The sequence below is a fragment of the Drosophila obscura genome, unplaced genomic scaffold (assembly GCF_018151105.1).
Source record: "Drosophila obscura isolate BZ-5 IFL unplaced genomic scaffold, ASM1815110v1 contig_4, whole genome shotgun sequence".
NCBI lineage: Eukaryota > Metazoa > Arthropoda > Insecta > Diptera > Drosophilidae > Drosophila > Drosophila obscura.
The window spans coordinates 9,890,317-9,912,483 of record NW_024542828.1 but is presented as its reverse complement, the minus strand read 5'-3'; the positions used below and the strand labels follow the sequence as shown (position 1 = coordinate 9,912,483).

General features: G+C 51.1%; 1 long non-coding RNA gene across 1 annotated transcript; it reads right to left on the bottom strand.

Moving 5' to 3' along the window:
* Window positions 1-1,026: 1,026 nt before the first annotated feature.
* Window positions 1,027-21,627, bottom strand: LOC111070236. The gene is made up of 3 exons (XR_002607333.2): window positions 21,586-21,627; window positions 10,304-10,366; window positions 1,027-1,162 (listed from the first exon to the last, which is right to left on the bottom strand). It is a non-coding gene; the product is annotated as an uncharacterized LOC111070236 (long non-coding RNA).
* Between the last annotated feature and the right edge of the window lie 540 nt (window positions 21,628-22,167).

The following is a 22,167-nucleotide window of genomic DNA, read 5'->3' as shown; positions in this document are numbered from 1 at the left end:
CACAAGTTTTTAACCCTGGCGAGTCATAAAATTAAAACCCTCACCAGGCCAGACTTGTTCTTCTCCAGGGGGTGCGACCCACGGTCCGTGGCCGTCTGCCTGGTTCCCTGGTCCTTTGAAAGCAGACCCCCCCCACCTCACCATTGGGGTTGCTTCTTTTACTACACCTGAACAGAGCCCAGCCCCATGCCTCCTACGCCGCCGCTGCCGCTGCTCCTGCTCCTGCAAGTGAAATCTGAATGCAAGCCTAACGACCTGGCATTGTCGTTGATAAGGTCCCAGGCCCCGAAAACTGCTTGTCTACCAACTTTTATTTTTTTTTGTACTCAGAGAATGCGAACGAGGATGAGGATGTGGATGTGGATGCGGTGGCTGGAATATCTGCTGCCTAATGTTTATGCAGCAGGAAGCCAGAGGCAGCAGACTCCTCCTGGGGTTCCTGGGCCACTACTCGGGCGGATTCACTCAGTCGAAAAGAAGGTGCTGCCCCCCCCCCCAGTCTCTTATTTATAAGCTAATCGCCCAAGCGAAATTCTTGCCTGGAACAGGCCCCCCCCCCCACGCTGAAGGATACCCACGCCCCAAGAAGTGCCCGCGAATTCTAATTAGCATTTTGCACACTTTTTCGGTCTCTTGAAAGCTCTGCGCTTAGAGCTTTCTGATTTGAAATGTTAGAAAGCATTCCACTGGCTGGCCACCCCTTTGCGTCTGTCGCGTGTGTGTGTGGCAAGGGTTGCCACGTGGTGCGAGCGACAGGCCACAGATGGCGCCACTCGTAAACTTTTCCCATGCATTAGGACAAATTTCTGGAGAGATTGAATGTAATTTTGAAGGGTAGAAAAATAAAGAGGGAGGGAAGGAACCAACCTGTGTTATAGTCTGGCTGCTGCTGCTGCTGCTCCTTGGATCCTTTGGTTCTTTGGGAATTAGCGCAACGATTAAAAAAAGCAACAACAAAAATCATAAAATTTTGCATTCAAATTTAAAGCATTTTATTCAAACGATTAATCATAGAAAGAAAGCATTAAATGTACTAAAGCCAAAAGCAGACTACAAATATCAAATATCTATTGGGTTTTCTATGAAGCATTTCTTAGGTCTAAGGGGGAGGGGGGTTAGTGTTGGAAATCCTCTCGCGGTGGCTGGCTGCGCGCTGGGAAATCTGCAATGAGATGAGAGAACAGACAAAAAGAAGATGAGTTGAGAAACAAGTTAAAAAAATAAAAAACAAAATGTGTTTTGTGTTTTGTGTGTTTCGTGTCCTTGCGACATCGAAGACAAAAAAGCCACAGGAGACGCGGAGCAGAACAGGGACGGGACGGCACGGAAAACCCTGACCAGGCCAGGACATCTCCGCTTTATCTACTTTCAGGTCCGAGGACATGAAAGTTTACAACAAATTAAACTCTTGTGTGCTTGTGGGCAGCAAAGTTGCAACAACATCAGTGGCAGTGGCAGTGGGGGGGCTCTGGGGTGCCATGGGGGAGAGGCAACATCGGGGCAAAGTTTTCGTTTCAGCGAAAAGTTTTAATAGAAAATTTTAGTTAATAGTTTTGTAACTTTGCCGCTGCGGTGGATTTGATAAGGGACCCCGTACTGACCTCCGCACACACCAACAGCAGCAGGAGGAGGAGCAGCACACAACACATGTACGAAACTTTTTGGGGGAAAAGACCACAGAAGAGCAGCAGCAGCAGCAGCAAAGTGGGGAAGGAGGCTAACCCCTAAGCTCGCTCTCACTCTCTCTCAATCTCTCCTCCTTCAGCTGCTGCTTCTCGCCCGTTCTCTGACGACCAGCGGACTGTCTCTAATTAATTAAAATCGCTTTTGTGATGTCGTCGCCGTCGCCTTCGAGCAAACAAATTTCCTGCCAAGCCAAAAGATAAGCAAAAATCCCATCCATATTGCCCTTCTGTGAACGATAATCCGTAATCCCTGAGCCACAGGGTATTGGGTGCTGTATTGGTCCTGCTGTGATTGAGGGATTGATGCTTGAGAGGTTCCTCCACCTCCACCGCCACCTCCTAACGAGGGAAGAGCAGGTCTGGGAGCTTCCTTTGCTCTTATTTGGGTAGAAGTAACTCTCGTGGCGATCCTTTGCTTTAGGATTGCTAATTTCCTGTTTGCTGATAAATAATGCCACCCCCTGCCACCCCAAGCAGCCATAAAGAAGGAAGGACATGGCCATGGACTCATCCTGGCGTGATGTAACTTTAAAGCACCTAAAATATTAAAACCACCCTCAAGTCCCTCAAATCCCACGTCCAGCCAGTAGAATCAGCATCAGGCAGGAGGCAGCAGGCAGGAGGCAGGTGGCAGGTGGCAGGAGGCAGGTGGCGGCAGACGGAGCGAGCTGGAGGAGCAGGCAGCGGTGGCGCTGAAGATAAGGCTGGAAGCAAAGCTGTAGCACGTTCCCTCGGCTGCCAGGATGCGCAGGATACACACACACACACACACGTTGCCAAAGAGCTTAAAATGTGGCCCTAAAATAACTTTGACTGACCCTCCCCCTGCGCCCTGCGCCCACACACCCCTCCCTCTGGGCAGGCAAACAAACCCACAGATTTTTGGAGCGCTCCTAGGATTTAGAGTACACGCCTCCGTCCCACTGGCTGCTGCTGCTGCTGCTGCTGCTGCATGCCACATTTTAACTGCTTGGGGCATACATCAAAACTTTGGCTTACGCTTAGGATTTATTTATTTTCATATTTACGGAGGGCCCCGCACACACACACACAACACACACACACAGGAACACGCGCCGCAAAATGAGTGGGAGGCAGTGGCAGGGGCAGGGGCAGGAGCAGACAAGGATCTCAAGGATTTGCACCTTGTGGCAGGAGCAGAAGCAGAAGCAGGGGGCTGGCAGTGGGAGTGTCCGCCTACATCTTATTCGGGTTTTGTGGCGCCACTGGCCGTAAAATGGACGCAGAACGACAGAGACACAGAGAGAGGGAGGGAGAGAGAGGGGGGCGTGGCGTGGGCATGGTGGCATGGTCTGTGTGTGTGTGTGTTTTTTAATGACTACGTGACCATCCGTACGCAGCAGCAGCAGCAGCAGCAGGAGCAGGAGGAGCATCCCAGGCGGCGTGTCCATCGCTCCACGAAGCGGCTTACGTGTCGTATGCGCGTTATCTGAGGGACGGCATCTTCTGGACAGAGTCCAGTGGCGTGGCGAGGCGTGGCGTCGCGTCGCCCTTCTCAGATTTTATATTTATTCGAAGCTATTAAGAAATGACATTAAAAAACGAAGCGCGCATCCCCCTTTGCATCCCTCCGCTTCGCACCGCTTCGCTCGTTTCTGTATTTAAATGCGCCATTTGCATATTTATTAGAAGGGCAGAGAGAGAGAGAGAGACCCGTGCCACGGCCCGCCTTTCGCTTGAAATTATTAAAATAAGACAGCGGCTACATAATTATTCTCCACCCTCGCATGGCCCTGCCACACACCCTTCGAGAACTCCACATTTATGGCAAGGCAAACAAAAGTTAATTTAGACGCTGCTTACATTTTACAAGCAATTTACCCGTACACCCACCCACACGCTCCCACACGTCCCTCTGGTCGACTCTTTTGCCTCCTGCGACTCTTGTGGATTTCGCCTTTGGCCCAGAGGATTCGCCTGCCACACTGCCACTGGCAACTGGAAACTGGCAGTCGTGTCACTGCTTTGTGCCGCTTCTGACTGCTGAATACTTTTCGTCCTTTTCACCAAACAAATTTGCACTTCCACGCATTCATTAATTTGCTTATTACGAGCGGAAAGGCGGAGAAAAAAAAGCACGGAATAAAAAGGATAAATATACAACTCGCTCGCTCGCTCTCTCTCCCTCTTTCTCCTTCTTTCTCCCTCTCTCTCTCTCTGTGGGGCGATTTGATCCTTATTCCGTTCTTAAAGCTCTCATGGGGGCGGGCCCCCTCAGCTTTAAGAAAAAGTTGATGTAGAAACGGCAGCTGCTGCAAAACTTATGCCAAGTGCCACAATAAATGCATATGACAGCATATCCTTTTGGCTGACAAGAAGCCGCTCTACCCTGCTGCTGCTGCTGCTGCTCCTGCTACTCCTGCTCGTGCTCCTGCTGTTATCCTGGCAGCCAAGTCATGTATAATAAAGTCCACTGCTGTACTGCTGCAGTTTTACATGTCGAGTGGCACAAACAGAGCAAGAACCAGCACCAGAGCAGAGCTAGTTGTGGAGGGAAGTTCTAGCAAGGAATTCCGACAGGAAATCGCCACAAATATAGAGGAAGATACGATGGCGAAGGGACACTCTATATGCAGGAAGAAAATTTAGCTAAAGATTAGAGCTTCCCGAAACAAAACTAAGAAAGTCCATGGCAGCTGGGGAGATGCGGTACCCTGAAAGAGAAGCCCTTTAAGGAGGAAATTCTCTGAATTTCGTAGCACCCGATTACACCCCGAAAAAGCTGCGAGTCTGCCGCTCTGGCAGGGCACACGATCTTAGCCTTTAGATAGCACCGAAATGGCAAATGGAATGCGAATCCTGGATGAACTCTTCGTATGTAGTGTGAGTGCGGATTGTAGCTGCGAGTGGGAGTACGAGTACGAGTACGAGGCATGGCTAAGTAAATGAAAGGCAGTTAAAACTACAACTAAAACGCCAATGGAAGAACTTACGCAGAGTACGCAGAGGAGGAGGAGAAGGAGGAGCAGGAGCAGGAATAGTAGAAGAAGGGGATGCTGATGCTGATGGAGATGGACAGAATACCAAAAAGAAGAGCAGAGAGAGAGGGGAGGGGAGGAGAGCAAAGGACAAGGCCAGTCGCAGAGGCATGTGGCAATTACAAAGCCAAAGGGTTGTGGCATGGAGCAGGGCGATGCGGCAGGGACACATAGAAACTTGCGAATATAAAATTGCACAATTTAAAACGCAGACAAAAGACGGAGTGGGCGGAGTGGGCGGAGCGGACTAGCAGTGGGCGGTGGATGGATGAGGGCGGGGGGAGGAGGTGGTGGTGCTACGTGCAAGAAGGAACAAGCCACCCAGAAGCCCAGAAGTGTCCCTGTGTGTGTGTGTGTCCTGGGTGTCCTGGGTGTCCTGTGCGCCATTTACAATTCACATTTCTAGTTTTCAGTTCAGTTGAGTCATTATTTTATTGCCAAGATACGGAGCGGGGCCGGCAGGGGGGCGAGTCCTTCGACTCTGCGTCGACTCTCCACTGGACTCCCATTCTGCACTGCGCCCTGACGAGGACAACGACAATGTCGAAGGACACACAAGGAGCAGGAGAAGCAGCAGGAGCAGCAGCAGGAGCAGCAGCAGGAGAAGGTGCTGTAGCTGTAGCTGGAGCTGGAGATGGAGAGGAACAGGGGCAACGTCTAGCAGCAACAACACTTTTGCTTTTGCATCATTTAGAAGGGTGGCAGGGGGCAGGTGGAGGGTTGGGAATGTAGTCCAGGAGGTGGTGTTCCTTTCGTTTTCGTCCTTTTTGGACATTTGCGGTGGGATTTTGTTCCCGTTCCCTGTAGCTCTGTAGCTCTGTATGGGTGTGCGTGTATATCTGTCTGTGTGTGTGTGTGTGTGTGTGTTATTAGATTGTTTCCACTGAAATGTTATTAGAAAATTTTAAATTCAAATTCAAATGACTTCATACTTCCTGCCGCATGCCGCTTGCCCCTTGCCGCACGCCCCCACCCCCTTTGGACACTCCTTTTGAGCACTGCAAAGGACGTGCACATCTTTTGTGCACTTGTGTGCATTGCTATCTGTCTGTCTGTGTGTGTTATGTGTGTGTGTGTTTCCTATGTGTGGGTGTGGGTGTGCGTCTGTCTCTTGCATAATAACATGGCGGAACGTACTCCAGTGGATGTGACTGCCGCCCGCCTTCTCCTCCATTAAGCGTAAAATGCTTGGAGTGCAATTTGCGTACGTTGCCGCAGAGTCCTGCTAGCAGCGGAAGGAGGAGCAGCTAGCAGGCAGGCAGGCAGGCAGGCAAGAAGGGGTGTGGCAGTCCATCCACAAGGGTGGATTACTCGGGCATCAAAGAAGGGAAGCTTCCAAGAAGCTGCCACAGGGCATGGGGATGCCAGCGGGTGCCTACCTTGAAGGAAGTTGGGCTATTCGAGGACTCTTTCAATTCGATTAGAACTGCCTCGCATCAGATCTCTCTCTCCTCTGCCCTCTGACCTCCTTGCTGCATTATACAATTTCGCAACCTGCAATCCTTGCCCCTTCCAGCCAGGAACCAACCAGACAGCAGCAGCAGCAGCAGCAGCAGCCGCAAGAGCAGGCGGCGCTGGGTGGCGGTAGGTGGATGGGAGAATTTCAAATATTTCCTTCCTACGTTTGTGGCCAAAGAAAAGTTTCAATAAAATCCAAGCACACAGCACACTGCTGTATCCCAAGCTTAGTCCTCCAGTCTCTCCTCCTGCACCGGTTCGGGCCATGGCCAACACCCACAACACCCACAGAAACCGCAGTCGTAACATGCCAAGAGGGGGCGGGCTTAGAGTGGTGGTGGGGGAGCAGAGATCCTGCAGCGTTGGCAAACTACTATCTGAACTGAGTTTTCAGTTGGAGGGTTCACTTCGTTCCATGGAACAGAAGGAGGGGGGGCAATAGAGGAATGTCGAGGAAACAGAGCGGCAGAGCGGCAGAGGAACTGCGGTAAAGTTGCTAACGTAATCATACAAAACCTTGCTAGAAGCGAGAAGAATCAAGGGGGGTAGCAGTGGGCTCTCCCTCTCTCTCTCTGTCTCACTCTTTGGTTCATTCAGACAAAAGACGACTTTTGTTGCAGTTGCTGCCTGCTGCCTGCTGCTGGTATAAGATGGAGGAGAATGGCAGAACATGGAGAAAGGAAGGAGAGACAGAGAGGCAGAGGCAGAAACAACAGAGGGAGAGAGAGGGAGAGGAGGATATTTTATATTCAAATAAAATGAAATTACATTGTTTTCAGCTGGCAAACAATTTGAATAGAATTTTAACTTTTTACTATTATTTTATTTCAATGCATACACAAAGCCAGAGACAGAGGCAGAGTCAAAGGCAGAGACAGAGGCAGAGTCAAAGGCAGAGGCACAGGCAGTGGCAGTAGCAGTGGCAATGGCAGGCCGAGAGTCCTCCTGCCTGGAGGAGGAACACAAGACGCTGCCGGGTATGAGGCGGCGGGTTCGGTGTGAGGGCAGTTGCTGGACGCAGGACCCTCTGCACACAGAACTTTGGCTTTGGCAAATGGCTGACGAGGTAAGGCAAGGCAAGGCGGCAGCAGCAGCAGCAGCCTCTGCTCTGCCCTGCTCCGTTCTGTTTGGATATTTCTTAATTAGAAAGATTTTCGCAAAAGGGTTGTTCGACAGTCACCAGTGCCCACTCCCCCTGGCTCTGCCTCTGCCACTCCCAACTCTTGTGGACTCTTTCTTAAACGTCATTAATTTCACTTGTAAATTTATGTTGCCCCTGGGTTGTCTGCCCCCCATCCTCATGCTCGTTGGAGAGGAGAGGAGAGCAGGATCATTTCTAATGCTCTGCCAAAACATTTCGGCGCGACCCTTTTTGACATTTTGGGGGTAACCTTTTGCTCTGCTTGGATTCGCATCTAATGCTTCAGGGTTGCCAATTCCTGGCCGCTCCTGCTGCCCCAAAACGTGACATTTCGGGCGATGATGAGGTCCATCCTGTGGCGACTCTGGGGATAATTTATCGCATCGCATGGAAATTTCGGGATTTGGGATTGGGATTTGGGATTGGGATTTTTTAGTTTCTGATGAAATTGTTCCGGTCAATTAATTGTGGAAATTGCGTGGGTCCAACGAACGTTGTTGCCGTTTAAAGCTTTAAGTTTCGAGAATTAGAGAAGCCCCAAAACTGAGAGCGAGCCACGCCCAGGAGGGTGGGGGGCGGCTTGTAATCCCTGCCAATCCATCTGCCATGCAACAAGAGAGGCCTGGCATGCAAGCGGGGGGGTGGGGGTGGGGGCAGACATGGAGACAGGAGGAGGAGGCGTGCAATAGGCAGAATGCAGACTGCAGACTGGCCGACTGGCCGACCTGCCCGACTGGGTTCGGTACCGAATGCATTTTCCCCAAACGAAAATTTCCCAGGCTTTGAAATTGCAAAATGCAGAAAATGTTTTGCCATCCTATTTGGCTTGGCACCGATGCCAGGCGATGGCTAAAAAATTTGCATTTTTCCAAACGAGAGGGAGAGAGCGACACGAGGGGAGGGAGCGCCCAAAATGAATGCACATTGGCACACGCACACAGAGAGACGTCTCCTACATGCTGCACATAGATGCAACTCCACAAAAAATACATAGATGCAGAGAGGGGGGGGGGAGTGGGGAGGGATCCATGTGAATATCCACTCCTCTTACTCTGCCGCTCGCCTTTGCCTTTGCCTTTGTGTTGCATTTTTGCCTAGATTGCAATTTTTTGTCAGCCCCCCCCAATTGAAACTGGAAAAACGCCTCGCAACCAGAGGCAGAGGCAGCACTAAAAATATTGTACATCAAATGTGTGTGTGCATGTGTGTGTGTGTGTCCTGAGTCCTGTGCTCCATCATCAGGACGAAACCAATGCATTTGTCGAGAGCCCGAGAGCCCCAGAGTCAGCAGCCAGAGTCGGAACCCACAGAGCCAGAGCCTAAAATGCAGTTTTTGGTCATGCAGCAGCAGCAAGAGGGGGCGATGGGCCTTAAGAGGAATGGAAATGGATGGTAGGACGGTAGGACGGAGGCAGGAGATGATGGGTGGTGCACCAGCCAACAGGACTGCAGAAGAAGTTGTGGAAAAAATTTTGAAATTGCATTTCAAATGAATAGACGAACGAAGGGGGAGAGAGAGAGAGAGACTCGAGCCCCCCTCCCTGAAGAGTGAATTGAGTAGGGGGTGTGGGGGTGCTACATACATATATACAGCGACAGTCGTCAGTCAGGGAGCAAGGGGAGTGGGGGAAGTGGAGGGTGGGCAGCTACTGGGTTCCATTCGCTGGTAGGTTCGCTTTGGCTTTGGCTTTGGTGCTGTGCCCAAAAAATGCCATTGAACAGCAAACGGATGCTGTGACGATAGATGGCCTCTGTGCTACAGCCCCATCCCAATCCAGGACACTCCAGGACTTCCCTCTGGTTATGTGAGTGTCATGCATGGCTAGCGAAGCATTGCGATGCGATGCGATGCGAGGAGCAGCCTCATCCAGGCAGCCATTTTGATGCAAATGCAACTCAAAGTTGTGGTGTGTTGGTTGTGTTGCAGTGAGGCAGGGTCAGTAGCCCAGCCCCTAAGATGCAGGAGCAGGAGTAGGAGCAGGAGTAGGAGCAGGAGTAGGAGCAGGAGCAGGAGTAGGAGCAGCAGCCAGTTGCTGTAGGAGTTGCTGCTGGGTGATTATTTTGCCTTAATGGCATGCAAATGCAAATGCAAAATGACTTTGCTCAGATTTCTTGCACGCCCCACAAGAAAATCTCTCCGCAAAATGTCTGCACTCTGTGGCCATGGGATCGGATTTCTTCTTGTGGCATGTGTGGCACAGCAGAGTGGGCTGCACAGCTGCAATTTCTTCAACGAAATAAACCCACAACTGGTTTTAATTTAAAGTTTTGCATGTGCTGTTGTTGCCCCATTGGCTGTGTATCTAATGCCTAAATACAATCCTCTGAGGCATGCCTCCTCTGTTGGTTGCAAATGCTGCATTCGTTGCCTGATTGTTGTTGTTTTTGTTTTTGTTTTTTTTTTGGCTCGTTTTTCGCTGGCAACTTTATTTGCTTTGCACTTTTCGTTGAATTGTTTTGCCATTGCGGGCGCTTCTCTATTTCCGCTATCCGCTTTCTGCTCTCTGTTTTCCCTTTCTGTTTTCTCTTCTCCCTCTTCCTTTTCTCTCTCTCCCTGTCTCTCCTCTCTCTCTCCCCCCTTTGTGTGCTGTTTATTTTGAGTGGCAAGTGGCAAGTGGGCATCGTGTGCCCGCACATTCATCGCATTTCTATTAGTTATTTGTTTTCTGTACGTTTTTGTAATTATTTGCCCGCCTGCCGCATGCTAAATTGCCTGAGTAAATATTTGACAATTTTTCATTTGGCTAAAGCGCAGCAGCAGCGCGCCCCACGCAGCAGTTGCCACAGCCTAATGACGGGAGGTGATGATTGGAGCGAGTGGCAGAGGAGTAGGCCTTGTGTGTACTTTGCTATTCGGTTCGATTAACCGACCGACCGCCCAAGCATTCAATTGACTTTGCAGTGCAGGGAAATCAATCTGCAGATCGATGGAGCATCGCTGGAGATTTGCCTCTCTAAGATCTAAGCTCTGTATGTAAAATATTTTGCAATTTGCATTTCAATTAAATGCTTCAACTCACCCAATGGCAGGGCGGGGCTGGGGCAGGGCCAGGGCAGGGCAGCATGAAATCTCTGTGAAATATCTGCAAACAGAAGAACAGTTTATTCCATTAAAATAATTGAATAACTTGGCAGCAGCAACAGCTGCCACATGAGAGACAGAGAGAGAGAGAGAGAGAGAGAGAGAGTAAGAGAGAGAGAGTAAGAGAGAGTGATAAAATATGGCTTAAGTAAATCCCCCATCAAAATGTGCAGCAGGAGGATGTGGGGCAAAGTTATTCCAACGTTAGAATTATATTCTCCATGTGTGTCCATGTGTGTGTGTGTCCATGTGTGTGCGTGTTTGGGTGTGCGTGTGTGTGTCTGTGTGGAGCGTGCAACTTTTTGTTTTGTTGCAGTTTTTTGATTGAGTGACTGAGCATAATGGAAATAATGGAAAATTTGCCATGCGAGTGCTTCCTGTTCCGTCCCCCTCCCCCCCACACACTTCTCAGCCGCACTGTTTCCGGTGGCGGGAGGAGAGTGCATTCGGCCGCCAGATTAGGGGTATGTGGCACTAACAAAAGGATATGCCACAGCAGCCCGGGGGCCGGCAGCAGCAGTTGCCTTTACCATCGAATCTATGGAGTCGCCTAAAAGCTGGCAACGCTTTTTTTCGCCCACGAATTTCTTTTCTTTTGCTTCGACGTCTCGTCTAGTGCTCCCTGCCCCTCTGCACCACTCGGTGGCAACTACATCAAAATGCATTTTGGCCAAAAATTGTTTCGGCTACGAGCCGCCTGCCGCCTGCCGCCTGCCTCCTCCTCCTCCTGCTCCTCCTGCTGCAGGAAGAATCCCAAACAAAGCATCGGGAAGCACTCGACAAAAATTGCAAATTTACAATGGAACGCGTGGAAGGGGGCAGCGGCAGCGGCAGCGGCATGGCTGAGTCCATGGATTCGTTCATTTCATCTTCTATCCGCGAATCCGGCAGCCCGTTGCCGCCCCCTCGCATAATTTGTATGCGCGAGCCGCATAACTGTCGTCCATTCCACTGCCACTGCCACGCCTGCCACGCCTGCCCACTGCTCCCCTTCTCCTTCTCCTTCTGCAGACTCCATGGGAATCAGTGCACTCTACCGCTGCCCTTCCTCGCCTGTCCACATGTCCCTGGCGAAATTACAATGAAGAAAAATTGCATTGCCGCGCGGAAAGGGGCACAGAAGACGGTGGGGGTGGTGGTGCGGGTGGGGGGAGGCAAGTCTCAAATCCCTCAAGGCAGACGTCTGAGTGAGCAGTTTTTTCCACGCTATGCGGCACACACGACACGGGCCATGCGGCACGTTACGGGCTAGACATCGTCACGTTAGCTGCTGCCCCCACCCCCCTCCCCACCCAAAATGTTCATCAAATCAACGTTGCAGTAGCAGCAGCCAGCCAGCCAGCCTGCCTGCCAGCCTGCCACTTCTTCTGCTTGCACCTGCCACTCCTACAGCTGCTGCTGCTGCTGCTGCCTGCCTGCCTGCTGCCACTTTTGTTGCAACGTTTTATGCATTTTTTCAGCGTCTGCAATGGGCAACGTCTGTTGTTTCAGGACTCGAAGACAAATGCCACAGTATTAAGGCCTCTGCCATGCCACCCCCCCCCGTTGCCGCTGCGCCCACTTCCCCGCCAGACGCCAGAGATGCTGCACACAAAAAATTGCCAAGCTTAACAATTCGCGTGGATTCTGGACTCGGGATTTCCATTTTTTGTGATCTGTCCCGCGTACGTGCCTCCTCCCCTCCCCCTCTCAGCCAGAGGCAACTGCAGCAGCAGCAGCAGGAGGAGGAGCAGGAGGAGCAGCAGCTTTCCTTTGCAACCACTCACGCATCCTATCCACCATTCGTGCCACACCATCGGCCCATGTGCCCATGCCCATGCCCCTGCCAGCGACTCGTTCGCAGGCCGCGCCTCTTGTGCAATAAATACAAAATGCAGAAATGCCAGGCATCTTCAAGTTGCCACCCCCTCGTCCTGTGCTGTGCCGGTCCGGGCCCCAACGGAGTCGCATTTTTTGCACTGTATGAATTGCATTTGCCACCCGCTTCACTGCCTCACTGCCTCGCCGCCTGCTCCTGCTCCATCTGAGGCAGGCGTCTCGACGACGACGAGTCTGTTGATTTGGCATCGCTGCAGCAGAGCAGAGCACAGCAGAGCCCAGTAGTTGGGGGGGGGGCAGTGGCAGTGGCAGTGTCCAATGTCCAATCCAATTCCATTGCCCGGGCCTAACAATGTGCATCCTGCGACTGGTACTGCGGGGTCTGCGGGGTCTGCGGGGTCCCTCCTCCCGCTGATTCGTCGTCCTTCTCTTGGTTGCTGGCTGCTGGCTGCTTGGTTTGTTTTGCTTTGTTTTTAGTTTTTTGGCCCTGGGATGAGTCCCAGTCGCAGTTGCTTTTGGCTTTTGTCCTTTTGTGCCATTTTTACTGCAGCCTCTGCTGCTGCTGCTGCCTTGCTGCATTTTTTCTTGCTGCCTTTCACTTGGAACTGAAGTAGAGAGCCCACCCTCCCACCCCCGCCCCGCTCACGCCTGCTCGTGCTGATCCCTTCATACAGCGTTGCTGCAGTTTTTGATTTCACTTTTTCCCATTCCCCGCCCGCGCCGTGCGAGTGCGAGAGTCCTCTTGGACTTGGGCTGCTGCTGCTGCACTGTGTTTCGATTCGTACCCGCCACGCCCCTTTGGCGTCATGCAACACTTTGGCGTATATGCTGCAGACTTTTTTTTTTGCCTGCCCCATGCATCCCCTTCTGCAGCAGCAGCAGTAGGCAAATAGCAACATTTTTTGCTCGCGACTTTCTATTTTCCAGAGCTGCAGAGTTTTTCGCTTTGTCGTGCCTCTCCTGCGCCACCCTGTTGGAGTCCTGCCTGCCTGCCTGGCAGTCGCTTCTGCAGCTACACTGGGCGACAAGCGACTGCACTTGCACTTGCACTTGCTCTTCCACTGAGCGAAATATCTAACAGAAGGAGGCAACCGCAGCAGAAGAAAGGCAGGAAGCAGCTTCTGGTCTCCTCCCTTGATTGGAACTCTTTGCTCTGCCGCTGTGCGGAAATCTTCAGTGGCAAGGATCGAGGCATGATCGAAACCAGTTGCAGTTCCATTTCCATTTCAAGTTCACAGTCCAAGGATTAGTTCATTCGTACGTGTCCTGGATTTGAGAACCAGAACGAGGCAGAACCAAGAGACAGTGGGGCAGGGGGAGTGCTGTGCCCAACAAAAGCAAAACACATTGCTGATTGCATTTGCTTTGTCTGCCCCATGCAGCCCCCCCTCCCCACCATGCACCATGCCCGAGTCTCAGTGTCTGCCTCGATGCCTTCCTCTGCCTCACTCTCTTTGCCTCTGCTGCGTGTGTTTGTGCCCCCAACTGCAGTGCCAAAAAGCAAACTTGTTGTTTGCGTTTTGTCGCATCTCATCCTCGTCCTCGTCCTCATTCTCGTCCTGGTGCTCATCCAGCGACTGCTGCTTTTGCGCCTACTGCCTCCTGATGCCTCCTGATGCCTGCCTCATGTGCAGTCTTATGATGCTGACAGTTGTCGCCATTGCTGCTGCTCCACACAGTCCCCCTACTGCTGCAGCAGCAGCAGCAGCAGCAGCAACGTTGCCATTTTGAAATGCAATGCAGGCGTGGGATGGGAGGGGAGGGGCTGGGCTGGGCTAGAGAGTGGTGGCAGGTGGAGAGGGTGCAGGACAGGCAGAGAGAGAGGGAGAGAGCCAGGACATTTCATTTCTGAAGAATTGCTTTGTCGGCCCGGCAACGTCCACGTCGTGGGGCTCATCCAAAACAACAGCAACAGCAATGGGGCAACAACAGGAGGCAGGAGGCAGCCACACATTGCATTTGCCTCTGGCCAGGGCTCCGCATCCTGAGGCAGCGAGTGTGGGGCGGAGCGTTGGTCCCTGCCAACTGCCAACTGGCAAAGGAGTGGCTCGCCTTGCTTGCCCCACGTTGCACAAATGAAATTTTGCATTTTCAATTTTTTGAAATAGGCTTTTCCTATGCCCCATGCCACATGCCCCACCCATCTCTTGCAGCTGCAGCACTCGGTCGTCGGTCGTCTGCCGTTGGTCGCTTGTCCTTGTGGCAGACACAAGCACGAATGTGGCAAGAAAAAAACTTCCCCCCCTCCCTGCCCCTTCTGCTGCTGCTGGAAAAACCTTCGACTTGTTGTGCCCCCCCCACCACTCTTCCTCTTTTTTTTTAGCTTTTCTTTTTCGGCATGAAATTTTATTTCTTCTCGGCATTTGATTTTGTCGTTTTGTCTCCCCTGCCACACAACCACCCTCCCCCCCCTGGAGGTGCTGCAGTTAGTGGAGGGGGTGCGGGGACTGGTGCTGGTGCTGGGGCAGGAAGCAACCAACGATGGCTGCAATTTTTTTCCTTGCCAACTGCACTCGGGGCCCCAATGCATTTCTCTTCCGCAGACTCTTTCATTTCTTTCTTTTGCAGCCCAAGCAGCAGCAGCAGCACAGGAGGGTGCATGCAACAGAGGAGGTGCAGAGGGGCAGTAGGGTTTGCTGTGTGCGCACTTGCTATTCAAAATGGTGGCCATGCCATGCATTTTGGATTTTTATTTTTATTTTTTCCTTTGCGTTTGCTTATGTTTTTTCCCAGTTTTTTCTCAGTTTTTTGTTCAGTTTGTTTCCATGGCTGCCCGCTGCTGCCCGCTGCCATTGCTGTGTTTGCTCTTTGGGCCCTGATTTGTTTGGTTTCTTTTGCCCTGTTTTGAGCTGCAGCTGCAACAAGGCAGGGGAAGGGGAGTGTGGGCTGCGGGCTGCGGTGTGCGGGGTGGTGCAAGCAATGCAGTTATATATAGCCAACACGACAAGGGAGCAGGCAGTGGGAGAGCAAGGAGCGAGGAGCGGCAGTTGCAAGTGCAGTTAGCGCACGATATTCTCACCATTTCTTTTTCTTTTTCTTATTTTTTGTTTTTTTTTTGGAGAGTTGCGCTCAAGGGACCGGCGCCTGCAATCGATAAATTGAAGAATGCCCCCATCTCTAACCCCCTGCCATGCCCACTCTCCCAAGAGACAGAGAGAGAGAGAGAGAGAGAGAGCGGGAGAGGGAGAGGGAGAGCAGCCACTGCATTCGCTTTTATTAGTTTCTCGGCTGAAGGACAAAAACTGCATTCTGGCTGGCATTTGGCGAGCGCTTTGTGAAAAAAGCGGATCACCATCACCATTCCCATGCCAACCCCTCCCTCCCTCCCGACCCCCTTTCAGCACAGAGTTCGTTAGCGCAGTGCATCCTTTGGAGCAGGTTTGGGTGCCCAATGGAGGTGCCTCTATCGACTTAAAGTTACATGCGGGCGAGGCCCAGGCCCAGGCCCAGTCCCAGGCCCCGTAGTTTGATTTTCAGTTTACTTTCGCAGAAACTTTGCCCAATGCTCTTCCACATTTCGGGATCGGAAAATGCTCATTATGGAAACAGTTTTGGCTGCCAGGAGGCAGCCTCTTCTATGTTCAAAGGATAATCTATTAAAGGTGCAGCGACAGGCAGTGGGCGCTTAGATAAATACGAAATATACAGGAGAGAAACGTGTGGCTGCCCACCCCTCCCCACCCGATATTAGAGTGTATTTTGGGTGTGTGTTTTGTTGTGCGGAAAATGCAGCAATTAAAGGCAGTTGGAATGTTTTGGGGACTCTACAGATATTCTCCCCGATACTCTATATAGCATGGGAAAATGTCAAGAATTTTGTTTGCCATCTAACAGAGCGAATCACAAGGAGGAACTTTGTGAAAATTGTGAAAATTCGTTGCTTCAAGTTGACATAAATACGAGCATACCTTTTCATGCCGCGAAATACCCTGTATAATTAAAGCAGCACGGACATGCTATCAACCCCAAAACGCAGCTGCAGCCTGCCCCCCCCCAAAACTTTGATTAGATAGAAGTGCATTGCACTGCTCTGGGGCATGGGCTGGCGGCGGCTGTGGTGGAATGTGGTACATGGGGTCGGGATCCCAGGATAACGGCTCCATGCTGCATGCTGCATGTGCGTGCCTGGGTGCTGGGTGGGGGAGTGGAGTCCTCTGTATGTGGAGTCCCGCATGGTACATGGGACGGCAGTCGAGAGTCGAGTGTAGGCCGCTGGGCGTTCTGTTTCTGGTTCTGGCTTACGTGGCGTATGAAAATGCATTTTGGCAAAAACATGAATACCCCCATGCTGAAGCAGCGTAGGGGGTGGGGGGTAGGCATGGAGTATCCAGAGGATGCACACAACAAAACCAAAGGGCAAACAGTGCAGCAGTGCAGCAGTGCAGCAGCCATCTCTCGTTCTGTGCTCTGTGCTCTGCCATCGTTTTCCATCGTCCGCTGGCCGACAATGCAAATAGAAAAGCCGGAAAAACGCAATGAACACACACACACACACACACACACACACACACACACACACACTCGGTCATAAATGTGTGGAGGAGGAGGCCTATAAATTGGCAGCAAAAAAGGATTTGCCAGCTCCATGTGGGTGCTAAAGGATTCTCGACTGCTGCTGCTAGTTGTTGGGGTGTTGGGTTGGGTGTGTTGTGTTTAGGTCCCTCGTTCGTGGCACAATGGACGCAGACGCAGCGCACAGATGACATGCATAAATTGCATATCAAAGGTGCATCAGGAGCAGCAGCAACAGCAGCAGCAGCAGCAGGAGGAGTCGAGTTACCTCCACTTGCAATCTATAGATTTATGCAGCGCCCAAACCTAGTCGTACCCCGCCCCAATACTTCCCCATAGTTATGATGCATAACCCAATGCGCCCTCCCGCTCTCTCGCTCCTGTTGCTGTTGCAGCTGCAGCTGAATGCTGCTATGCCCCATGGCTATGGCCGAAATGGTTTTTGTTTGTTTGCCGATATCGTCGTATCCCAAAAATGTTGATGAAAAATGATGCACTTGCCCGGGTGCGCCCCCATACCTCCCATACCCCCTCCCACTCGCACTGCCACTCCGCCTCGCGGGCAGAGTGCACTGTGCACTGTGTGCACCTTCTGTGCTGTGCCGTGCTGTGTTATGTTTTGTTTTGGCAAAATTTTCAATTTTCCGGCATCCAGCGGAGGCCCAAATTGGAAAAATGCCACGGCCAGAGGAGCACAGACTAGAGAGCGGTGGATAGAGCGGTGGATAGAGCGGAGGACATGGCCACAGAATATGCGGCGGCTGCACCAGAATATTATTAATGAAAATCAATACATAAATTCTCGCCATATTTAGATTGTTTCGGCTATGTGTTTATTTTGTATTATAGTTACGTTTATTATGGCAGCGAGACGCCACAGATTGGGGGGACAGAAACAATGCCGGTCATAGGGCAACGAGTTGCATATGCGTTGGGAGTGAAGTGAAGTGGAGTGGAGTGGAGTGGAGTGGAGTGGAGTGTGTTCTCGCTTTTAATCTGTCGCTGTGAATAGTCTTTAATTTATTTGGGAAATTAAATTGCATGCCATTCATTCACTCGCGGGCTTTCCATTCAACGCGGAACACACAATACATAGATCATGGCTGGAGGATTCCATTCTTTAAATTATGGAAAATATTCAAGGGGTATGCGTATGCTGTGGGAATGGACTGGGATGCTGTGGCACTAGGAGATTCACTTTTAATGTGGAGTGAGACTCTAGAGGAGTGGCTCTGATCAATGCCATCTTTTGGAGGGGAATCACAGGGTAAGATGTGCCCATTGTTCGGCGAGTTTAATCATTTTCATTCCTGCAGTTTAGCAGCTACAATTAAAGGTGTCTCCACGGAATTCTTCTACTTTTAGGAACTCTATCAGTTGTTCTGTTCTGTTCTAATGGAAATCATGGGATATCATTGGAATTTTCGCATGGAATTGGAAGGCGATGAATGTGCTGCGGCAAGTGCGTTATCCCTTTGGCTAAGACGCCCAGAAGACGCCCAAGGGTAAGGAGACAAATGAGAAACATCTCCCACATCTACACGACAAATAAATTATATCCTTTTATGTCTTTATGCTGCGTGTTTCTGTATGCATATGCCATAAAATGCGAGTAAAAAAAGGATAACGACAGAATTTGTGGAATTTTTGTTGTGTTTTGCGTTGGCTAATGTCCGGACGGGGCGTACGGGGGTACGGGCAGCCGAGTCGGAATCGCAATCGTAGGCCCGAGCCGAGTAGAGCCGAATGGCAAGCGGCAGGGAGCCTCGTGTACATAGAAAATAAAAGAGGACGAAAGACCAAAGAATAAGAAGCAGCTGTGGCAAGGGAAGGGGAGAGGACAGAGAGAGAGAGAGAGAGAGAGAGAGAGAGAGACTGAGAGAGAGAGATTCCAAAGTCTAACCTTAGTGACAGTCACTAGTAGCAGTACCAGAATATGATCTATTGAAAATCAATTCCCCTGGCCGGCCTTTGGATCGATTTAATGTGTCCCTCCCTTTGCCAGCACATACCCTGCCCTACCCTGTCTGCCTGCTGCCTGCCTGCCTGCCACAGTGCGTCTAAAAAGTCAGCTGCCACCCACTTAGAAGCTGTCAGTGTGTGTTCGTTCTGCTCTCCCTCTCTCTGTCTCTCTATTCGCTCTCTCTTATTCGCTACTGCTCGCTCTTTCGCCTGTTTTCTGCTCCTGCTGCTCCTGCTGCTGCTGCGCAAGGATGCTGCTCTCGTTCTCGCTCTCATTGCTCACCAATACCAATACCAATGGCAGTCAGTGTACATGTAGCGTTTTTCTAATATCTGTGCTTCTCTTTCTCGCGCATTAGTTTTTAGTGTTTTGCATCTCGCTTTTTTTCGTTCGTTTTTGCCAGGGACACACAGGGACATGGACATAATACGCACACAGCGAAGCTGCGCATCGCATGTAAAGGGCTGCCTGCCTGCCTGCCTGCCTTCCTTCAGCCTCCTACTGCTCCTTGCCCCCGCCCTCCTGCAGGACCACTTCTTGTACATAAAACATGGGCGTGTTTGTGCGACTGTCGATGCTGATGCTGCTGATGCTGCTGCTGCCTCTGCCAACGCTGGCTGCTCAGCTGGCGCATACAAATTTTGTGTACTTTTTTAGGATATCAAATAGGGATACGCCACACACACACACCCAAACACACACACACAGCGATACATTCGCTGCTATGTACAGGGTAAAGCATGTAGAAAAAGGGAGTAAAAATGCATTCTGCTTGCACCAACTAAAAATGCGCTCGACACCCCAATCCAACACCAACAACCCTCCCACCAAGGGAGTAGGGGATTGAAACTGCATACAGCAAGGGAAGGACGTGCTCTGCCCTCCCGTTTAGGAGGCATCTCCATCTGCAGCTCTGGCTCCTGGCTGCAGCTTCAACCTCAGCTCTAATGCAACCTCTGCTGCTGCTGCTGCTGGCGCTGCTGGCGCTGCCGCAGTTGCAGTCACTGCTGCCACTGCTGCCATTTGCCACACCCAGAAAAAGTGCATTTTTCTACAAAAGTTTTTGGGATTTTTGCTGCTTTCTGTTGTTGTTGTTTTTTGCCGCTTTTCCCGCTTTTCCCGCTCTGGTTTCTGGTTTCTGTCTCTGTTTTTGATTTCCCTTCGCCAGCCGAAACTGCTGCCCCATGCCACATGCCACTACCTATGCAACATCGCTATGTACAACAAATATTCACTTGCCACACACACGCACACACACACCTACACTACACTACACTCGCTTTTTTGCTGCTCTTTCTCCTTTCTCCGCGGTGTATTTAGCATGCGAGCGTGCATCCCTGTGTGTGTGTGTGTGTGTGTTGCATGGATGCTGCATACGTGTGTGTGTGTGTGTGTATCGGTGGGTGTTGCATGTGTGCGTGCAACTGCATTCGGTTGGTGCTAAAAGTTGCACTCTATATGCACATTTTGTGTGCGTGGCCAAAGCCAATCGGGTGCCGTCTGCTGCTGTCCGCCCGTCTGCCCGTCTGCCGACTGCCGTCTGCTGCTGGTGCAGTTTTGTTCTGCTTACTTTTTCCTCAAACTTTTATCTGGCCAGCCGCCCAACCGCCACCCGCCACCCGCCATCCGCCTGCTGCTTGCATGCACCCAACTCAGGCTTGGATTCGTGCAACTCAACTCAACTCAACCTCCTGCTGGCCTCCTTGACTTGCAGCAGCAGCAGCAGACAGTAGTGGCATTCCTTTGGTCAAATGCTTGGCCTGCAAAATATTTTCAAGCCTCTGAAGGGTGCGCCCCTCAAGCCCCGCTTCCAAGCTCTGTGCAGATTGCAATCTGTACATTATTTTATTAAGGCTTCAATTTAATTTTTCTTTCTGAGTGATTGGAATTTTGTCTTTCATTTGATTGATTAAATGATTCAATTGAAATTGAATAAAGGAAGTTGTTCCTCATTTTTAGCCCTCTTCTATTCTTTATCTTCCTGGATCAAGGGGGGCGGGGGGTAGGGCAAATGGTGTCAACACCCGCATTGACAACAAATCGCATCGACAGCAATTAATATCGAATTAAAAACTCCTGCCGGTAATCGACCCCAGGATTCTAATCAAACAAATACGAGCAGCAATACGAGACTTCGATAATGGGGATGCCCCCCCCCCGGGATGCCGCAACCCACAAGCAGACAGCAAAAAGGGGCATCCGTTTTCCTTTTGCTTCATCATTCACCATTAAAATATATATATGTATATATATTTTTTTTTTCTATATCCTATGGACTCACACACGTGCCGATTGTGTGGGGGGTCCTGCTGCTGATTTTTTCGCGTGACTTTTGTTGGTTGGGTAGGGGGGGAGGTTTGAATTTTTTTGTGCATGCTGAATGCTGGCTGCCATTTGTTTGTTTGGGTTGTTAGAAAATATATTTTTTGCGAAATTTACGACGGGGGCATGGAGCATGGCCAAAGCGGCAAAAAAATATGCGATATGCGATGCGGCAAGGGGCAAGTGGCATGGGGTACATGTGGGGCATGCCATGTGTGTGTGTGTGTGGCATGGAAGGAAAAGGAAAGCGGCAACCATTTTTTTTTCTATGCTGTTGCGTTTCGTGTTTTGTTTTGGTCTCTGTGGCTCTCTTCTCAGACTCTCGCTGTGGCTCTTCCCCTGGCTTTCGTTTTGGTTTTGGTTGTTTTTTTTTTTGTATTTTTAGGCGAAGGCGAAGGACGTTTGAGTAACCTTGTAACCCTTTTCTACCCCCACACACACACACACACTCTTTGTCTGCTTTCTCCGTGCATTCTTTCTCGTGCCGTTTCCGCTTTCCGCTTTCTGCTGCTGCGGTCTGCCCTCGAAAGTGTGTCCCTTAAACGGGCCCCACAACTTCCGGCTTTCACTTTAAACAGCGCTTAGTTGCGCTGGCTCTCACTCACCAGCAAAAGGATCCTCCATTGGCCATTCACTCCGGACTCTGTTGCGCTGCCGTTTGCGCCGCTCAGAGATCACAACGCGCTCGCCGTCAAATTCCAACTGATCCTCGCGGCGCGCCAGCAAAAGCTCAGAGCCAAGGAGTCCCAGAGTCTCTGTCTCTGGTGGCATCCTCATCCATGCAGTGGAGGGGAGTGGAGTGGAACCAGTTTCCAGCGGAACTGCGGATTTTGGGTGCAAAACATTCATTTTCATGAGGGAAAATTTTTGCTTTTGTTTTGGGCGCAACAATTGATGAGGCGACGCTAGGATCTTGGCCAGCAGCTTCGCGCTGTCTTCAAACTAGTTTCTGCCCATCGCAAAAAGCGCCTCACCTCCGACGACCCTTGCACCCTGTTGTTGACCAGCAGAACGAGCCCGTTCCCCCCCTCTTGCCCTGTTTTTCAACAAACGATTTCGGTTAATAACCTTGACAGGGGATGAATGGGTGCTAGGGGTAGGGGTTGGGGTTGGGGTTGGGGTTGGGCTTGGGTGGCTGCTGTGCTTTGTGCCTGGGAACCAAAATGCTGCCAAACGAGTTTACTGGA